Source organism: Oncorhynchus mykiss, chromosome 22 (genome assembly GCF_013265735.2).
Source record: "Oncorhynchus mykiss isolate Arlee chromosome 22, USDA_OmykA_1.1, whole genome shotgun sequence".
NCBI classification, from domain to species: Eukaryota; Metazoa; Chordata; class Actinopteri; order Salmoniformes; family Salmonidae; genus Oncorhynchus; species Oncorhynchus mykiss.
In genome coordinates, this window is record NC_048586.1 from 8,258,210 (window position 1) to 8,265,779 (window position 7,570).

Below are 7,570 nucleotides of genomic sequence, written 5' to 3' on the forward strand. Positions count from 1 at the left end.
GTTTTTGTGTGCCTTCTTTCTTAGAACTAATGATGCATTCGTTTTTTTCCCACTTTATTAGGCTATTCGATTTTGCTTAGGCCTAGTTTTGAGACTTTCAAACTTCTTTCATGGCGTGGGACAAAACGCACCATCCAGCTTTGGAAGACTTACATTTCACGGATGATTTGCCATACCAAGGTAGTTGCTTAGCAACTCAATTGAACCCGTGGTAAAAAGCACGCACTTCACTCTGTCTTCTGCATTAAATTAAAACCGACAAGTTAGTCGGTTAGATTAGGCCTACTTATTTTAGTCAGTTCACACGCTGTTAGGAAACATGTCGGCTTAAAAGTGCTTATTTAGGCTACACTTATGGAAAGACCTATAACAGAATATCAGAACCGAACATTCTAGAACATACTAAAACAGAAAATCAAAGAACAAAACTGAACAGAATAGAATAGCAATTGGTGTAAGAGAGAACTCAGAGATGAACCTATAGCATAGCCTATATATATATATATATATATATGTATATATATATATATATATATATATATATATATATATATATATATATATATATATATCTATATATATATTTGACCCATATTAAATTGAAAGGGTTAGCCTATGTTCTGAAGTGGTTTGGAGTTTCATCATAATTTAAATTTCACACATTTCTGGTAGCCTGAAATTGTGATAGGCTAATTCCTCATTTATTAAATAATTGTAACAATTTATTTCATTTTCTCTTAACATTTGCTATTCCTTCTTGTTATTGATAAGGTTGTTTTTATACGTTATATATATATATATATATATATATATATATATATATATATATATATATATATATATATATATATATATATATATATATATATATATATACATATATATATATATATATATTATGAAGCCTGTCAGTAAAATAGACAACAATGGCTTATTCATGAAATAATAGGCTACATTAGGCCTACAGTATGAGTTTGCCTACACCCATTATTATTTTGTTAAAGCCTATAGCCAATTCTGATTTTGTTTTAGGCTAAGTTCTCTGATTGAACCCAGTTCTGTGTTCAATAACCCCTGCATTGTAGGCTTTAGTCTATACTTTTTTACTTTACAAATAGCCTATATATTTTATTAGGCCTAATAATAAGGATGATAGGGCTAGTTTAGCTTTGCAACTATTGACCTGTACAGTGCATTCAGAAAGTATTCAGACCCCTTGACTTTTTCCACATTTTGTTATGTTACATACAGCCTTATTATAAAATGGATAAACATATTTTTTTCCCTCATTAATCTACACACAATACAGAAAGGCCTTGGTCAGGGAGTTGACCATGAACCTGATGGTCACTCTGACAAAGCTCCAGAGTTCCTCTGTGGAGATGGGAGAACCTTCCAGAAGGACAACCATCTCTGCAGCACTCCACCAATCAGGTCTTTATGGTAAAGTAGCCAGACGGAAACCACTCCTCCGTAAAAAGCACATAAAAACAAGAATAAACTCTTTAGCCTGAATGCAAGTGCCACTTGTGGAGGAAACCTGTCACCTTCCCTACAGTGAAGCATGTTGGTGGCAGCATCATGCTGTGGGGATGTTTTTCAGCGGCAGTGACTGGGAGTAGTCAGGGTAGAGGGAATGAATAACGGAGCAAAGTACAGAGTGATCCTTGATGAAAACCTACTCCAGAGCGACAGAGCTTGAGCGGATCTGCAGAGAAGAATAGGAGAAACTCCCCAAATACAGGTTTGAGAAGCTTGTAGCGCTATACCCAAGAAGATTTGAGGCTGTAATCGCTGCCAAAGGTGCTTCAACAAAGTACTGAGTAAAGAGTCTGAATACTTAAGTAAATGTGATATTTCAGTTTTTTTGTTTTTATACATTTGCAAAAAAATCGAAAAAAAATGTTTTTGCTTTGTCATTATGTGGCATTGTGTGTAGATTGTTGAGGAAAAAAACGATTTAATCCATGTCAGAATAAGGCTGTAACGTAACAAAATGTGGAAAAGGTCAAGGGGTCTGAATACTTTTCCAATGCACAGCAGGAATAGGCCTACCCTGGGCTACATTTCATTGCGACTGGCAAATGAGCATTTAAGAATGTTTATTGACTGTTGCGTTTTGGCCGATCAGTTGCATCTCAGATGCTTGTTTGTGTTTTGCTTATCGCTCGCTGTTTCCTCCAGCAGCATGAAGCCCTCTTGACAGACGCGCACCGCAGCTCCATGGCACGCTGCCAGCAGAGGTCGGCTATACCAGCTGGCTGCTCACCTCAGCAGCGGTTGTCAAGGTGACAGCGTGTCAGAGCCCCCTCTGAGTGGCGCAAGGTGTTGAGATGGGATCAGATCTATCAGATGATGGGTTTGTCAGGAATACTGTTGTATATGAGGACTGTTGGCATCTCCCTTTCTCCCTCTGGTAAACATACACACACACACACACACACACACACAGTTTTTTTTTAGGATTCAGAGAAAGATAAAAAATTAAAGGAAGGAGGTCTAGCTGCTCTTCCAGTAGCTGCCAGGCTAACCTGTGGACCTGACTGACTGAGGAAACTAGAGCAGGGCTCTGGGTTTAATACCTTATCTTCAGTAGGTACACTGGTATTCACAGTTACCTATTATTACCCCGGGCCCTTCATAGGAAAAAGTTACCTACCAGGGTCATTCAATGGGAACAACAAACATAGGTCTTGGTTCACACAGACTACATACACTCACACAATCACATTTTTCAATCAATCACATTTGTTTATATGGCCCTTTCTGCAGCAGTTGTTACACAGTGCTTAAACAGAAATGAACCAACAACTCCAGAGAGCAAGCAATGCAGATGTAGAAGCACTGGGGCTAGGAAAACTCCCTAGACAGGCAGGAACCTAGGAAGAAACCTAGAGAGGAACCTGGCTCTGAGGGGGGACCAGTCCTCTTCTCTTATGTTGTTGTAGAACCACTTTCACCCGCTGTGACGAATACAATACCTTTGGCCTTGGAGTTCTCCAGAGACAGTGAGAGGGTGAGAAATGGAGGTGTAAATGTGTGTGTGTGTGTGTGTGTGTGTGTGTGTGTGTGCGTTCGGGCGTATGTGTGTGCCCTCTCTGCTGTACATTGGCAGGGTTCAGAGGAAATTCTGGCCTTTAGGTTATAAATATCCCTCTCTCTGGCTTAACTGAGTTATGAATGGCCTGTTTGACTGTGGGCTCAACTCAGAGCTCAGAGCCAGCCAGCCTGCTCAGGTACTCAACAGTCACACCAGGTCAGCTCTGTAGAGCCTGACCATGTACAGCATATCTAATGAGTATGGTCCTGTAGGAGTCCTCAGTCTGACTTGGTATTATGGATAAGAAGAACATATGGGAACAATTTATAAGACATTGGTAGAGCTCAAAAGCACTATTATATACAGAATGAATGCTTACAACAATACAGACAACCTGAAGCACCCTGATGAAGGCCGTAATGATGACACATGTCGAGTTTCAACAATCAAGACAGAATTTTTATTCAACGTCCATCGTCCTCAGAGTCCACCCACCCTGATCATGCATGTGCAGCACATAGCCCAGATAGCCCCCCCCCCCCCCCCCCCCCCCAGTCCTCTGTAATAAAATGGAGGCAAAGTTAAGCCCATTGGATTGTAACGTGATCCTGGCAGCAGCTTAGTGATGTAAAGATGGGAGATAAAGCTGGTATTACAGGATGAAAGGACCCTTTTAAAGGGTTCTCTCATCTCGCGTACGCTATAGCCAGCCTCTCCTTGAATCTCAATGCTGGGATCTGAAGGTGTGTGTGTGTGTGTGTGTGTGTGTGTGGTGGGGGGCATGTGTTAATTTGTTACAGTCGCCCAGAGAACTTGTTTTTAAACTCGTCAAACAATGGAAGCCTTACAGCTCAGATGGAAGCTCCCCCTTTAATTGCACTGTTTATCGTTTTATCCCCTCTCACAGAAAGAAATGAGAGCAGAACCTGAGGTGTGAGTCTGTGTGTGTGTGTGTGTATTAAATGCATTGCAACATTATCCTATGTATAGCAGTGAGTGATTCACAACTGAAATAGAGGTTGTTAATTGGTGCTACATGGTAAGGACATAATTATCTCTTTGAATAACCGCAGCACATACTGTAATTGTCTACGAACCTTGTTTAGAAGTACTTTTCACCACACAGTATAATGCATCACACAGTATTCCCTTGTTTGATACTCCAGTTTTGGAACTGTGTATCAAAGCATGGATATCAATAGACATATACTTTATACACTGTACACATGGTCTCTACCACACACACACACACACACACACACACACACACACACACACACACACACACACACACACGCTCATTACCAGTTGGTGTGTGGTGTTAATTATTGTCACGTTGCGGGGGCAGGTTTACCACCAACGACTAACACTGATTAACACATTACAGCTCCCTCAGAGGGATCCTCCCATTTGATGTGTCTGTGGCTGAACTTCCTGGCCCAGCCCCAGGCCACCTTACCTAAAGGAGAGATGCCTACAGAGGGGAAGATGAACTGGGAGCAGCAGACTGACTCTCTACCAATGTTTTTCCATCCTGGTTTACTATCACCATCATGCCCCATCCATTAAATACATGAGAAAAAAGTGGAAAAGCAATGCTGGTCATACATCAAAACACAAACAGATGTCCATCCCCGTCCTTACAGGAGTACAGTAGGTGGAAGGAGAGCTAAGTCAAATCAACAATAGTTTCTCTCCACTACACAGACAAAGGAGGTTTCCCAAGATCTTCCCAGCTCTGCAAGGGCTAAATTAAGAGAGCTAGTGAGAGAAGGCAGGAGAGTATATGGGAAAAGGTAGAGTGATAAGATGTAAGAAGAGAGCAAGAGTAGTTTTGCTTTTCATCACAGTTTTAGCAGCACCACAGGGAGCCTCTCAGTCCTCAGGATGGATCCTCTGTTCTGCAGACCGACTAGAGGTACTGTAGATGGAAAAGAGAGAGAGAGAAAGGGGAGGGAAGGGGTTAGAGCGAAGGAAGGTCTTGAAATCATTTCAATGTGAGATAGAGGCTCATCCTGGCTTTGAGCGTCTGAGGATGTTTGACTCAGAATGCTTGAATGTTGATGTGTGTGTCAATGTCACACACATCAACATTCAAGCATTCTGAGTCATGCGCCTGTTCTGTGCCTTGTCTCTCCTGAAACACTCAACATCTCTCTATTGAAACTATGGCATGGTTTTGCAGGCAGGTCACCTGTGATACAAGTCAGTATTCGACATCCATTAATGTCTGAGGACATCAGTTGACGTGGAAACTGGCCACTGGGGTAACAGTGAGCGCTGTTACCTTCAAGAAAGTTTTGGTTTTGCTAGCTGGATGGTGGATGGGCGTAAGCAGCTTCCTCTGGTGCAAAAGAGCCAAGAGGTTGCACGTTCGAATCCAGCGCAAACATTTTTACAAAATAGATTTTGGTTCCCAAATCTTAACCCTTACCGTAACCATTCTGAGTTAATGCCTAACGTTAAAGCCTAAACTTAACCCTAACCTTAAAAATGTGAAATTAATGGCTACACTTAACCTTAAACACTTTGAAATTTGACGTTTGGAACAACTTCGAAATTTGACGTTTGAGAAACATGCATGAATGTCTAATTCTGATGTGAGACTGAGAGCTTATTGTGGTTTGACCACATTCTACTACCTAGCATTAATGTGTTTTAGTACCCCTTAGACACCAACGAAGCAAGTTTTTTTTTTACAAACTGCCAACAATACTCCTCTATTTTATATACTCAGATTCAGTGTTGAACATGATTCTTGTCTAAACTACTCCATGCTGGCTCTCGTAGTGAGTGATGTGATGGAGTATCCAGCTCTCTCCATCAGGAGGGAAGGATGGAATCTCATGGAAGAGGAAATGAATTCTCTCACCAGTGAGTGAGCAGCGTGCTATGCCGTGTGGATGCCACAGAACGTGACCAGCATACATGTGCCTGGCCGGCGGAGTGGAACGAGCTTGATGGGTACTTTCGACACGTGGGCGTGATGCCAATTTAGACAAGCATGCATGCCCGTGAACGGCAAGTGTGGGGGGAAGGGGGAGGGGTTGTGTATGTGTGTGAGAGAGAGAGAGAGAGAGAGAGAGAGAGAGAGAGAGAGAGAGAGAGAGAGAGAGAGGGGGAGAACGAGAGAGAGAGAGAAAGAGAGAGAGAGAGAGAGAGAGACAGAGAGAGAGAGAATACTGATACAGTGTCCTACCAATCCAAATTAAATTACCCTTTACTGGGGACATTCTCACCCAACAGCACTGGCTCTGGAGCCTATAAACAGAGTATCACTAATTTATCATGCATGCTCCAGTACAATATAAAGACCATAGACCTGTGGGTGTGGTATGTGGACATCAGTGGTGGCTGGTGGGAGGAGCTGTAGGAGGACAGGCTCATTGTAATAAGTTTCCATATGTTTGATACTTTTCCATTACTTCCATTCCAGCTATTACAAGGAGCCCGTCCTATAGCTACTCCCACCAGCCTCCTCTGGTAGAAATGTACTCAACATTTCACTCAATTAAATCTCAAGACGATATAGATTTTCTCCATGAACAGGGTGATTCAGAACTTTTATACAAAACACAGTAGGGGATGCATACTGTGTGTGGAGCTGTTACAATATGAAAACTTGTGGGTGTGTGTGAGCATGCCTATTTGCAAATGGGAGTGTATCTCCACTGACCTCTTAAAGGCTCCTTCCTGGGTGTAAATCCAAATATTCATAAACACTATGACAATACTGCCATCTACTGGGAATAATACAGTTCTGGTACATGTCAGTGATATAATGTTTGACTATTTCGCACTAGTCTTTCCTTTATTCCTGTTTCTCTCCTCTCCTCCCATGCTCCCCCGATCCACCTGTCTGCCTGCACATCCGCCTGAGAATTTCACAGTACTGTGTGTGTGTGTGTGTGTGTGTGTGTGTGTGTGTGTGTGTGTGTGTGTGTGTGAGTGACAGGGTACTGATCTCAAGTGAAAAAGACATGAACATGTTCTACACATGGTAGCCGAAGTAGCAGGCATGTCTAAAGAATATTGTTGATCTCATGTAGGCCATAGTGTTCTTGAATACATTTAGTAGATTGTAGAGGGGATTGATGAGGTGTGTGTAGTCCCAATGTAGTTGCTTTTTCTTTTGACATGTCTGTTGTCCAGGTAGACCTATTGACATGTCTGTTGTCCAGGTAGACCTATTGGCATGTCTGTTGTCCAGGTAGACCTATTGACATGTCTGTTGTCCAGGTAGACCTATTGACATGTCTGTTGTCCAGGTAGACCTATTGACATGTCTGTTGTCCAGGTAGACCTATTGACATGTCTGTTGTCCAGGTAGACCTATTGACATGTCTGTTGTCCAGGTAGACCTATTGACACATGGGGAGATCTGTTCATTCTCTCTTTATTCAGTCTCGGTTAGTGAGTGAGGGTATTTATTATGATAGATGATCTGCTGTAGAATTCCTTGTGTGCATCGTTGGTAGCATGTTTCGAATTCGTCTTCCATAAGTTTTTTCAATACAAGATGTGCTTGCT